Source organism: Bubalus kerabau, unplaced genomic scaffold, assembly GCF_029407905.1.
Source record: "Bubalus kerabau isolate K-KA32 ecotype Philippines breed swamp buffalo unplaced genomic scaffold, PCC_UOA_SB_1v2 scaffold_76, whole genome shotgun sequence".
In the NCBI taxonomy this organism is placed as follows: domain Eukaryota; kingdom Metazoa; phylum Chordata; class Mammalia; order Artiodactyla; family Bovidae; genus Bubalus; species Bubalus kerabau.
The window spans coordinates 940,657-953,302 of NW_026577930.1; the positions used below are offsets into that span (position 1 = coordinate 940,657).

The window sequence follows — 12,646 nt, forward strand, 5'->3', positions numbered from 1 at the left end:
GGGTTATTATTTTTTTTTTCAGATATACACCTGGGAGTGTGAATGCTGGGTCATGTGTTAGTTCTGGTTTTAGATTTTGAGGACCCTCCTTACTGTTATCCATGGTGGCTGCACCAATTGACATTCCCAACAACAGTGTACAAATCATGTCCACATGATTTGCTCACCAACATTTGTTACTTCTGTTCCTTTTGGCTTATAGCCCTTCTGATAGGCATAAGATAATACCTCATTGTGGTTTACATTTGCATTCATTTGACGATTAACGATGTTGAACATCTTTTCATGTGCCTCTTACCAGCTGTTTGTCTTCTTTAGAAAAATGTGTATTTAAGTCTTCTGCCCATCTTTTTCTTGATTTTTTTTAACCTGTTATATCAACTGTTTATATATTTTGGATATTAACCCCTTATTGGTTATATCTTTGGCAAATATTTTCTCCCATATAGTAGGTTGACTTTTCATATTGTTGATGGTTTCCTTTGCTGTCCAAAAGCTTTTAACTTTAATTTGCTTTTATTTTCCTAGCTTTAGGAGACAGATCCAAAAAACTATTGCTATGATTTATATCAAAGGGTGTTCTGCTCATATTATCTTCAAAAGTTTTATGGTTTCCACTCTTATAGCTAGGTCTTTAATCCCTTTTCGGTTTACTTTTGTATATAGTGTTAGAGAATATACTGATCTCATTCTTTGAGAGCTACATGTCAAAGAATGAGATTAGAGCGTAAATACAGTTTGGTAATGCCAGAAAATTAAATGTGCTTTTACATTTGAGCCAGTAATTCAGTGTTTTCAGAAATTAACTCTGAAGAGACATCCACGAACACATGAAAATACGAAAATGCCTATGCCCATGTTAATTGAGGGAACATGATATATCCACAGAGTGGAGGACTACGAAGCTATAAAAAGGAATGAGTACAATTTTGTAAAGTAATATGAAGTGCTTCCATGATAGATATAGATATATAAAAGAATGTGGGAGTTTGGGGCTAATGTCGATGATACCAAGTCCAGTGCCTTCCCATTCTGGTATGAGGAGGCTTTGAGAGCTGAAGAAGAGAGAGCCAGAGCCAGAGCTGCAGCCAGGGCTCCTATGGTGCCAGGGCCAGTGCACTTTCTGGAGCATGTCCAAATTTCCTCCTACTCCTAGTGAAGTCTGAGCAGATACTTCACATTGCATTTCAAGAAAGCAGGCAGTCTTCCCACTAGTGGAGGGCCATGGTGGGGCTCATGGAAATTCAGCATATAAGGTATTTGTGTTCCTATACAATATTCACAAATTTGAGGTTTTTCTTTTCTCTGTTTTTAAATGTTGTTCCCTTTAATTAAAGTTGTGTTTAGCTCCAGAGTCCAAGCGTACTAATGGCACAGCTCCCACATGTACTACAGATTATCAAGTTGAAAAATCAGAAATTTCGTATTACATAGCACAGACTGAAATCCTTGAATCATTTCTTGTCATTCGGAACAAGATAACATGATATTGCAATATGGATTCTTTTGTGAAAATGGAAATTTTTCCACAGTGAAGTCTGTGTGATTATCAGATACAGAAAAAAATCATAAGAGGTATTCACTTCTTGTTTTGTTGTAGTCTTTCTTTGTAATATTGAAGTTTATTTACCTGGATTGGCTTCATTTATTTCAGAATGTGGGGAAATGAAATCCCAGTAAATTGTTTTCTTGCACACTTGCACTGTAATTGTTCAGATATCAATTTAGCATCTGCTCTTTGGAAGGCTTCTGGGTGGTTTTGGGGATGCTAAGAAATATAAACTCAACCCCATAAATTCTAGAGTCTAAGAGCAGCATTCATATAAAGTAGCTGGTGAACTGAGATCTAGGGGCCCAATAAAAATGAGGTGTAAGGAGGTGAGGGGATTGAGGGCTTCCTCATGAAAAGTCTAGTGTGAATACACTGAGGCAAGGCACTTGGAGACTTTAGGACAATAAAAGTCCGGCAGTGGAAGGTAGTTTTAAGTTAGGCTACAGGGCGAGCCCACCAGGGAGGCTGTGGAAACACTGAATAGGGGTCAGACCCTCAGATGGCGGGTCTCAAAGTTGAGAGACTTAAGCCTGGAATGGAAAACTACCCTGAACAATTGCTTTGGAATTAGCTGCCATGTCTGCAGGCTCTTTAGTTGTGGCATGTGAGATTTTTAGTTGTGGCACATGAACTCTTGGTTGTGACATGTGGGATCCAATTACCTGACCAGGGATTGAACCCAGGCCCCCTGCATTGGGAGCACAGAGTCTTAACCACTCAACCAACAGCAGGAGGGTACTGAAAGTAAAGATTTTTAAACTACCCTAAATCTGGTGGCTCAGATGGTAAAAAATCTGCCTGCAATGCGGGAGACCTGAGTTCAATCACTGGGTTGGGGAGATCCCCTGGAGGAGGGCAACCCACTCCAGTATTCTTGCCTGGGGAATCCCCATGGACACAGGAGCCTGGCAGGCTGCAGTCCATGGTGTTGTAAAGTGTCAGATATGGACTGAGCAAATAAGCAGACACCCTAATCTGGCTGAAGAGAAGGAATATGTCAGCTCCTTTTCTCTGACAGCATAACATCTTTCCCGAGTTCCTTGATTTCTACTGCATGTTCCTAATCTTAGATTACTTTTGGGACCAAGACCTGTTTTCTCCAACATTTGCTAGAGGTTAACTGTTCAATGTCTGTAGGAATATGCATTTCCCAAGAAGCCTTTAATCAAGTGACAGATGCTGATATGGGAACCTCCATGAAGGAGGGCTGAGGAGACAATCACCACTGAATATAGTGGTCATCCAAAGACTAAGAAGAGGAATGTTAGATGAGTAGAAGGCAGAGACCCAGGTTGTAGTAGATGTAGTATGTTGAGCAAAAGGAATCCGAAAGGACTAGAGTTGCATCCCCACTGTCTGTTCTCAGAGGCCCTGATGGACTACGATCACATGAGGATCACCCTGACTTCCCACTTGGAATTCTCAGGAGACTAGGACCTTGACGTAGGACAAGCAGCTTCATAAACCAGAGAGTGGAGTTACAGGATTCGTCATGAGTCAATGTGAGGACCTGAAAGTGAACTCATGGTAGCACACACTATACAAGGAGGCCCTGGAAAATCACTGATGCTGTGGTCCCCAGGAAGCGCTGGGCACAGATGTCAGGTTGATTTCAGTCTGGAAAGTCTCAGCGAGGTGAGGCCTTTGTCTAATAGGATCAGCCTGTTTCGCAGAGGGACGGACCTGAACCCAAGGAGGACGTCACATGCGATGCTGAGTGTTAGACAGGACCCCTGGAGAGGGATCCAAACACATTTCTGTAAATTCTTAGCCCTGAGAGACCCAGAAGAGCTACTTCTGAGTGGTCCCCTCATTCAACCTGTGTGATCTTAGGGAGGACAGGGCCTCCTCTAGCAGAATCGGACCCCAGATCTGCAGAGGGGGGCATCTTGACCATAACCGGACTTAAGGTGAGGACCATCAGTGCTACTGAGAGGGTCTCTCCCCCTACGAGGGAGGCTCACTGAGTGGCGCCCCCTCCTGACAAGCAGAGATGCTCAGAGCAGCACCCTGACTCCCAACACTAGGGACTTGGGAAGGCGAGGGCTTCGTTTGGGAGCTGGAGGACTCGAGTTCTTAGAAGGAGGTGTCCTGGGCTCTGATAACACTGCACAAGGAGGACCCAGGGACGGATGAATGTTGAGCTACCGGGTTTCTGTAGCACCCCGCCCCTGCCCCCTGCCCCTGCCCCGCCCCTAGGAGACCCCACGTACGAACGTATGCAGGACTCCTCTTTTCCGCTTTCGAGGCGAGGAGCGCGACTGGTAGCTGCAGCGTCTGTTCAGCGGAGATTGTGTACTGGACTCGTCCGGAGCCAAGGTGAGGACCTGAATGTAGCTGAAGTGAATTTCCCAACCCCTGCCTGTAAGAAAAGTGACCCAACCGCATCCCACCCCTGCAATCTACAGTGTAACATGCCCTGTCCCGAGTTGCGGGCCGAGGAGCCATCTTGTTGCCACGTGGAGGGTCGGTGGCGGCTCGGGCTGCTTTGTTGAAAGAGGATGGATTCTTTATGCGTTGGAAGTGGTATTTGCCCTCAACAGGTGAAAAGATGGGGCTTTCAGCGCTCACAGGGATATCTCCTTCGAAAGTGGTGGCTGCACAGAAGTCATTCCTGCAACCAATGCTGCAGTGCCACACAGTAGTGGCCCCCAATCTTTTTGGCACCGGGGGATGGGTTTCTTGGAAGACAATTTTTGCATGGGGTGGGGTGCAGTGTGGGATGGGGTGTGATGCGGTGGATAAAGGAGGGTGGGGTGGCATGAGGGTAGGGTGGGTAGGCTAAAGGGATGGTTTCAGGATGCTTCAAGCTCATTACATTGTTTACTTTATTTCTGTTATTATTACATCCCCTCCCGCTCAGATCATTAGATCTGATCATTAGATCATTAGAATAAGAAGGTTTGGACCCCTACCATAGGGGTCCAAATTACCATAGTGTAATTCAGGCTGAGAGAACCCGTCATTTTTGCATGGTGTGCGGGGGCTGGCGGGGTTTGGGGATAAGGGGCGTTCAGGTAGAGAAAGGCCTTTATATAAAAGGATATGGACCTAGAGGGTATTATGTATGTTAAGTGAAATGAGTCAGAGAAAATGAAATACTATATGATTTCACTTCTGTGAGGAATCTGAAAAACAGAAACAATTATAGAAGCAAGAGAGAAAAAACAGGTGGTTGATGGGGGTTAGGTTTAGGGGTGTGGGGGAGAAGAGAAAGAGGTGAGAAAGGTTAAGATGTAACTACCAGTTACATAATAAAAAGCAATGGGTGTGAAAGGTAAATAAATAAAGACATAGAATGATAGATAAGGTAACCCCATGAGGCATAGGGAGGAGTCTCAGCCTTAGAAGGAGTCAAGCTAGGACCTTCAGTGCTAGTCAGCAGGCCTGGCATCCAAGCAGATTGCTGCACTAAGGAGCAGCCCTGCTCTCAGGTCTGGGCATCCCCAAACAAGGTAGCTGGATATGGAGCCCCCAGCATCTCCTCTAGCCACTCAGGGAGGTGAGAGCTTTGCTCTGGGGCATGCAGACTCGGGTCAGCAGAGGGAAGACCCCAAACCCTACCCAAACTGGAGGCCAGAATCCTGAGTGAGGACTGAGGGAGCCCCTGACTCCAGAACTGGGGCAGGGGGTGGGGGTCGAGAGTGCTGCCCTTGTGGTTAGCAGCATAGCCCCAAATCATTTTTGGCGGAATGTGGCTCACTCTGTCAGCTTGGGTCCTCTTGGGAAAGGTGAAGACCTTTCACAGGGTCTTGGGCTCAGGTCTGCAGAAGGCAGAGTCCCAGGAAGGATGCAGAGTCGAGGGGAAGATCCATACACGGTAGAGAGAGCCACATCTGATGCCGCCTCAGCTGTCAGCCCTGGGGGTCCCAGGGAAGAGCTGGCCAGTTCTGGTGCCCCTGATTTTGCCTGTGGGGTCCGAGGGAGATGAGGGCCTGGTTTCAGGTCTGCCTGCCCAGGTTAGGAGAAAACGAGGAGTCCTAGGCCATGAGAGATGTTGAAGCACCAATTCTATGTGAGGAAGGAGACAACTGACTCCCCCAGAACAGAGGAGCCCACACAGAGTGCCGCCTCTGCCGTCACCCTGGGAAGCCGGGTTAGAGCTCTCAGGCAGAGATGCCCTCTCATTTTCTCCAAGGATGGTTTCAGGGACATTCAGGTTTGACTCTGATGGATGAGGCCTCATTCAACATAGGGAGGAAGACCGGTTCCTAAAGGGAGTGACAGTGGTAACACTGAATGAACATGCGAGAACCCCACCCAGAAGGAAGTGAACCACATAGTCGCATCACTCCTCTCAGACCTGGGAGACCCAGGCATGGGGACCAGATGACCCCCACTTGCTTCTGCCCAGAGCCTCGCAGGGAGGTGAGGAACCTCGATGATGGGGGTATGGGTTCAGGTCCGCCACTGGAGCATTTGCAGCTAGTACCAGGAGCCCAGAAGAGGACCTAAGAATTGAGGGACCATCCAGCTACCCCGCGACAACAGAGGGCAGTGCAGAATCTCTTCCTGACTGTCCGCATCAGGAGTCCACACACAGCTGTAGCTAGAGATCGGGAAAATGTCACTGCTTTCTAGTGGGTCTCAGGGAGATGGGGGCCTTAGTAGGAGGGGAGAGATCTCAAGTCGAGACAGAGATTTCCTGGTCTTGCCAGGAGTCACAGAGTCATGATAAGGACCCAGAGAGATGACTTAGATGAGCACCTACCCAAAGCAGTGGGGGCCTGCAAAGTCCCAGTCCCTGTCTGCCCTAGGGCACCTCAGGCAGAGATTGCCAGATGTCACCCCTCACTTTCAGCCCCAGGAACTCAGGGAGATGTGGGCCTTGATCTGAGGCCAGAAAACTCAGAGTGGACTAAGGGAGGAACATAAATCACATCCAAGTGCGGACTAAAGGGGCCAGTGATGACAGAACAGTGAAGTCCCACAGAGTCCAGCCTCTGCTGCCATCCCAGGGAGGTCAGGGACAGGGATGCCGAGAGGTGGCTCACACTTTCTTTCACCTTGGGAACCTCAGCGTGCTCAGGTCAGCAGAGGGAGAATTTCTAACATTTGCCAGGACTCACAGAGAAGATGCTGAGGACTGTGAGAAACTCCCAGAATTCCTCGCACTGTCACTCCTTGGTGCCCCCAGGCATACATGGCCGGCAGAAGTGTGCCTCACTCACAGCTAACAGGGAAGTGAGCACCTTAGTCTAATGGGTCAGCAGAGGAAGGAATCTTAGACTCTGCCCTGAGTAAAATCTGGGGACCTTGCATGAGTAGCACCCGTTACAGGGCCTCAAACTCCTGCTGCAGCTCTTCTGGCCACAGAGACCATGGGCGGTAGGGCCAGGTAAGGCCACCCTGGCTTTCCCCATTCGATCTCAGGGAGCTGTTGGCCTTGCTGTGAAGAAAGGTCCTCAAGCCAGGAGAGAAAGGAGCCCCCAGATCCTCCCAGGAGTCAAAGTGGGGACTGCGAATGAGGACTGAAGGTAGCACGCTCCCCCTTCCAGCTAATCAAATGAACACTAGAGTCTTGCCTGATCCTCTGCTGAGGCCCCTCATTTCTTTGTGTCATTTCTAAGGGAGATGAGGTTCTTCACCTGAAGAGGCAGCACCAGAGGCAGGAGGGAGGGGCCCAAACCCTTGGTGTTGACAAGATGAGGACCCTGAATGGTGGAGAACCGAGTTCAGGACAGAGCAGGCCCCCAGAACTGCCAGTGCCATCCACCCCTACCGTGTCCACGACTCGGCTCCTTCTCATGGGTCCCAGAGAGCTTTGAGGTGTCACCTTTCAAGCGGCACATGGCAGGGGTCCCGACCCCACTAAGAGCTGATGTGACAGTTGTGTGTGTGAACGAAGGGACCCAGAAAGGGCCCCGGTCCCAGGATCTTCTGTCAACTGGAGGCAGCCACAGGCAGGCTGCGGCCTGAGGCTGGCACGCGCTCACTTCTTACACAGGGTTCTCAGGGGATGGGCTGACCAAGAACAAGAGGCCAGCGGTTCCTGGAGTAGGGCTCTCAAGGAAACGGGCAGAGCAGCCTCATTCCCTCCATGCTGAAGGAGCTCATCCACTAATCTTCCCTTCTCCAGGTTCCAGCATCACCTACTTCCTGCCTGCTTCCCTGCCCGCTGTGCCTGCTGATAGTCATGCCTCGGGGGCAGAAGAGCAAGCGCCGTGGACGTGAGAAACGCCGCCAGGCACGCATGGAGGCCAAGGATCTCGGGAATGCTCTGGCTGCTGCCACCCCCACCCCTACTTCTGGGGGTACGCCCCCGGGCTCCCCCCCTGCTGGTGCAGGCCAGAAGCCTCAGGGAGCTGCAGCCACTAGCTCTCCTGTTGTAGGGGCTTCACACCCAAGATCTAAAGCACGTGGCAGGGGCCAAGTTGAGGAACGTGAAAATTCCTCCCGGGCCTCAACCTCTGCTAAGACCACTCCTCTAGATCCTCTGACGGAGAAGGCAGGAGTGTTGGTCAATTTCCTGCTTGATAAGTGTAAGATGAAAGAGCCCATTAAGGAGGCTAGATATGCGGAAGCTTTTTCACAAAAGGTACAAGACACGCTTCCCCGAGATCCTCAGGAGAGCAGCTAAATGCATGGAGCTGTCATTTGGTCTTGAATTGAAGGAAGGCAAGCCGAATGGTTACTCCTATACCCTGGTCAGCAAGATAGGCCTCATCAGTGATGAGGTGCTGAGCAGCAGCTGTGAGGTGCCGAAGAATGGGCTTCTGATGCCTCTGCTGAATGTGATCTACCTGAATGGCAACCGCGCCTCTGAGGCTGATGTCTGGGAGTTCCTGAATGTTCTGGGCATCTATGATGGAAAGCAGCATGTAATCTTTGGGGATCCCAGGAAGCTCATCACGGAAGAGTGGGTGCAGCAGAATTACCTGGTGTATCATCAGATTCCCGACAGCGATCCCCTGAGCTATGAGTTCCTGTGGGGCTCAAGAGCCTACGCTGAAACCAGAAAGATGAAGGTGCTGGAGTTTTTGGCCAAGATCAAGAGTACCATCCCCAGTGCTTTCCCGTTGCATTATGCTGTAGCTTTGGGAGAAGAGAAGAGATCCCGAGGCAGATCTCTAGTTAGGTCTCGTGGTGCTGCCAGGGCCACTGCCTGCTCCAGGGTCCCACCCAGAGATCCATCCAGTGCCCAGTGAGTTCTCAGGCGGCAGCTTCACTTTCTTTGACCAATACTGCCAACCTTTTAAGAAGTGAGAGGCTAATGTAGGGCTGGAAATGTCAATACGTATCTTCTTTGTGTTCCTGTTTTACACTATTACTTTTCAAATGTTGTTTCATTTCCCAGAATGTTTGTTTAGATTCAGAATCCAAATTTACAAATGACATGGATCACAGATTTGTTGTTGTCTGTCAGATCTAAGAGTAAGAGTTTTGGTACTGTGTAGTGTAATTCAGAAAATCCTTCCTCTTTTGAGATCCAGAACATGATAACATAGCTTTGGAATAGTAATTTTCTTGGAAATGTGAAAGAATGTTGTAGTTTTAAAACAGATGAAAATCAAGTAAGCTGTAGTCAAGTTTTGATTTATGTTATTCACCTTTGTCTCTCTCTCTATAACATTCAGTAGTACCCTTAGCGATATATTTAGATGTTGTTAGCTTATTCAAGAATGCCGATAAAAACAATGAGAAACTACATTCCTTGCTTGGTGGCTCCTTTATTCTCATCTTTACTTGAGCATCTGCTCTTCAGAAGGTTCTGTGCTGGTGGGGGTGATGCAAAGATAAAGGAGACCCTGTACCTGCCTGTAGATGTCTTGAGTATATGAGCAGTGATTCCATAAGGAAGGTGGTGTGATGATCTAAGACAAGTGACAAAAATCAGGGAGGATGCTGGGGAGGGAGTTGGGATGAGAGCAGTGAGGTATAAATTCTCAGCCTTTATTCTCTTAAACCAAAACTTTGAGGTTTGGTATTTTGGCCAAGGTCAATGGTAACATCCCCAGTGCCTTCCCACCCGATTATGAAAAGGCTCTGAGAGAGGATGACGAGAGAGCCCGAGCTGCAGTCAGGGTTTATAGTCCTGCCAAGGCCAGTGTGTGCTCCAAAGTCACGTCTAGCAGTCCCTCCAGCCCCTAGTCAGGTCTGAGGCAACTATTTCACTGCGTTCGACCAACACTCCCAACCTTTTAAGTTGTGAGAGGCTAAGGTGGGGCTGGAAAGCTAATCATAATATACATCTTCTCTGTCTTCCTGTTCCTTCGTGGGAGGTCATTTTAAGTTCGCTGCGTGGTGGGCTGGATGAACCTGTGATAATGGTGAGCCGGGCCCAGATCCCCAGATGGTGGCCCTCAAAGTTGGGAGGCTGAGACTGAAATGCGAAGCTTCCCTGAACAGTTACCCTGAGATTGTGAGTCAACCAGAGGGAATCTCCACCTGGGGGAAAGAACAGAAGGTATCCAGTGCTCCTGCCCCAGTGCAGGTGAACACAGTCCACAAACCAGGTGTTTGATGCATATTACTGTCTCCTTTGTGATGGGATGTTGAGACGTCACTGTGCTGGCACTCTGGGCCCTGAACAGAAGGAGCCCCAGCACACTCCAAACATGAGGGTATCTCGAGTGTAATCTAGTAGACCTCCTGAGCGGGGCTAGATTTTAGTGGTGGTGAAATACATGAAAATCGGGGTGTTATGTCGGGAGGGCTTTGGGAGGCAGGGGAATTACTGGTCCTTGACACAAATTCTATAAGGTTTTGCGTTGCATCCTGGTAAAACACTTGCCTCTAAATTCAATAACATATTCTATGATAGAGTAAATTTACTTAGGATTACTTGTTTAGTTGCTAAGTTGTGTCTGACTCATTGTGGCCCCATGGACAGTAGCCTGGCAGGCTCCTCTGTCCATGGAACTTTCCAGGCAAGAATACTGGAGTGGATTGCCAATCCCTTCTCCAGGGGATCTTCACAACCCAGGGATTGAACTGACATCTGGTTGTCAGGTAGATTCTTTACCACTGAGCCACCAGGGAAGCCCTACAGTTTCTTGCTAAGCAGCAGTTTGATTGACTTAGCTTTCTTTGTTTAGAAGACTACATAGTCTCTAGTTTCTCCTGGGTAAAGAAAAATTCCCATAGATGAAGGTAGAAATTCCCATAGATTTTCTTCTGGTATGAAAATAAGCATCATAAGACCTAAACATTGCCAGCTGCAGTGCCAGGTGCTTTACACAAGCTACATATGTTCTGATACTTCTGTAAGACAAGGCTTATCAAATTCACTTAGCAGACAAAGAATTTCTATTCTCCAGGCTGATAAAGTGACAGAACTGAGTGTAGAGCCTGGTCTGAATTGCTCTAGAGGCCATAATGTTTCACTCCTCCCAGTCTGAGGCTGACATATTGTCAGTTCATTTCTCTTGACACTGCCTGGTCACAATCCCCCTGCCTGGCTGTGATCCCCCTCACTATGGGGGGATACGAGAGCACTCCTGTGGGGTCTGAGAGCCCCTATGGAAACCAGCAAGGTAGAAGCCCTGGAGTTTTTGGCCAAGGTCAACTATACTGTCCCCACTGCATTCCTGCCCCCATTATGAGGCGACTTGGAGAGAGGACGTAGAGAGCACTGGAGCCAGAGCTGCAGCCAGGGCTGGCACTTCTACCTCGGGCAGTGATGGCCCTTCTGTGGCCAGTGCCCAGTCCATGGCCGCATCCAGCCACTCATCTCACCTCTAGTGTGGTCTGAATCTGTTCTTCACTTTGTGATCAGAAAAGCCTGTCAACCTGTGTTCCTGATACGCGTCAATAACTTTTCGACTTACCCTTTTCTTGCGGGGGGTGAGGCGGTAATTTTCAAGTGATTTTCTTTTCAGTACTAAGTTTATTTAGATTCAGATCATAAGCTTATGAATGACACGGGGTCACACACTTATTGCTGTTTACCAGATTTAGAAATAAGAATTTTGCTTTCTGAAATACAAACTGAAAAATTTTAAATCATCTGTGTGATCCAGAGCAAGATTACGTGGCATTGGAATAGGGGTATCCTTGGTCATGTGAAAAACCCCACACTAAGATAGGATAAGAAGAGGAAAAAAAATTAAAGTGGTTCAGTTATGGGTCTAGCTTACTGTATTCAGTCTCTCATTCCTAAATTTCAAAGATGTATACCTTTTAAATTTAGAAGCATTATAACTTTTGCATTTAGGATATACTTAAATTATTAAAGAAAATGTGGGTTTATGAAAATGTAAATTGATGCAGCCACTATGGAAAATAGTATAGATGCTCATAAAAAAATTGAAAATAGAACTACCATGTGATCTGGCAAGTCTACTCCTGGAAATTTAGCTGAAAGAAATGAAGCCAACACCTGGAAAAGATATCTGCACCCCCCATGTTCGTTGAAACATTATTTACCATAACCAAATTATGAAAACAATATAATTGCCCATTAATGGATGAATGGATAAAGATACTGTCACATAGACACACACACACACACTCATCCTCACTCAGATGTTCTTTAGCCAATAAAAGAAAAAAAGGAAATCTGGCCATTTGCAGTAACACAGTTGCACCTTGAGGGCATTATGCTAAGTGAAATAAGTCAGACAAAGACAAATACTATATAATCTCATTTATATGTGAAGATTTTTGAAAAATGAACTCACAGAGAATAGATTAGTGGTTGCCGCCAGTGGGGGTTGGAGGATGGATGAAATGCGTATAAGTGGCCAAACGGCATAAACTTTCACAACTTTAATGTACAAAATAAAGAAGTCCTGGAGATATAATGTACAGCATGGTGACTAGTTAATCATTGCTGTTGTTAAGTCGCCAAGTGGTTTCCTACTCTGCAACCCCGTGGATTGTAGCTTGCCAGCCTCCTCTGTCTATGGAATTTTCCTTGCAAGGATATTGGATTCAGTTGCCATGTCCTTCTCCAGGGGATCTTCCCGAAACAGGAATCAAACCCTCATCTCCTGCATCAACAGGAAGATTCTTTACTGCTGAGCCACCAGAGAACCCCATAGTTAATAATACTGTATTGTATATGTGAAAGTTCCTGGGAGAATTGATTTTTTTGAAGTGAGGTATAGTTGATGTGGGCTTCCCTGGTGGCTCAGATGGCAAAGAATCTGC

At 47.4% G+C, this 12,646-nt stretch overlaps 1 pseudogene; it reads left to right on the top strand.

The window, feature by feature from the left end:
- The first annotated feature begins 3,761 nt into the window (after positions 1-3,761).
- On the top strand, positions 3,762-9,385 carry LOC129641132 (melanoma-associated antigen B1-like; annotated as a pseudogene).
- The last annotated feature ends 3,261 nt before the right edge of the window (positions 9,386-12,646 follow it).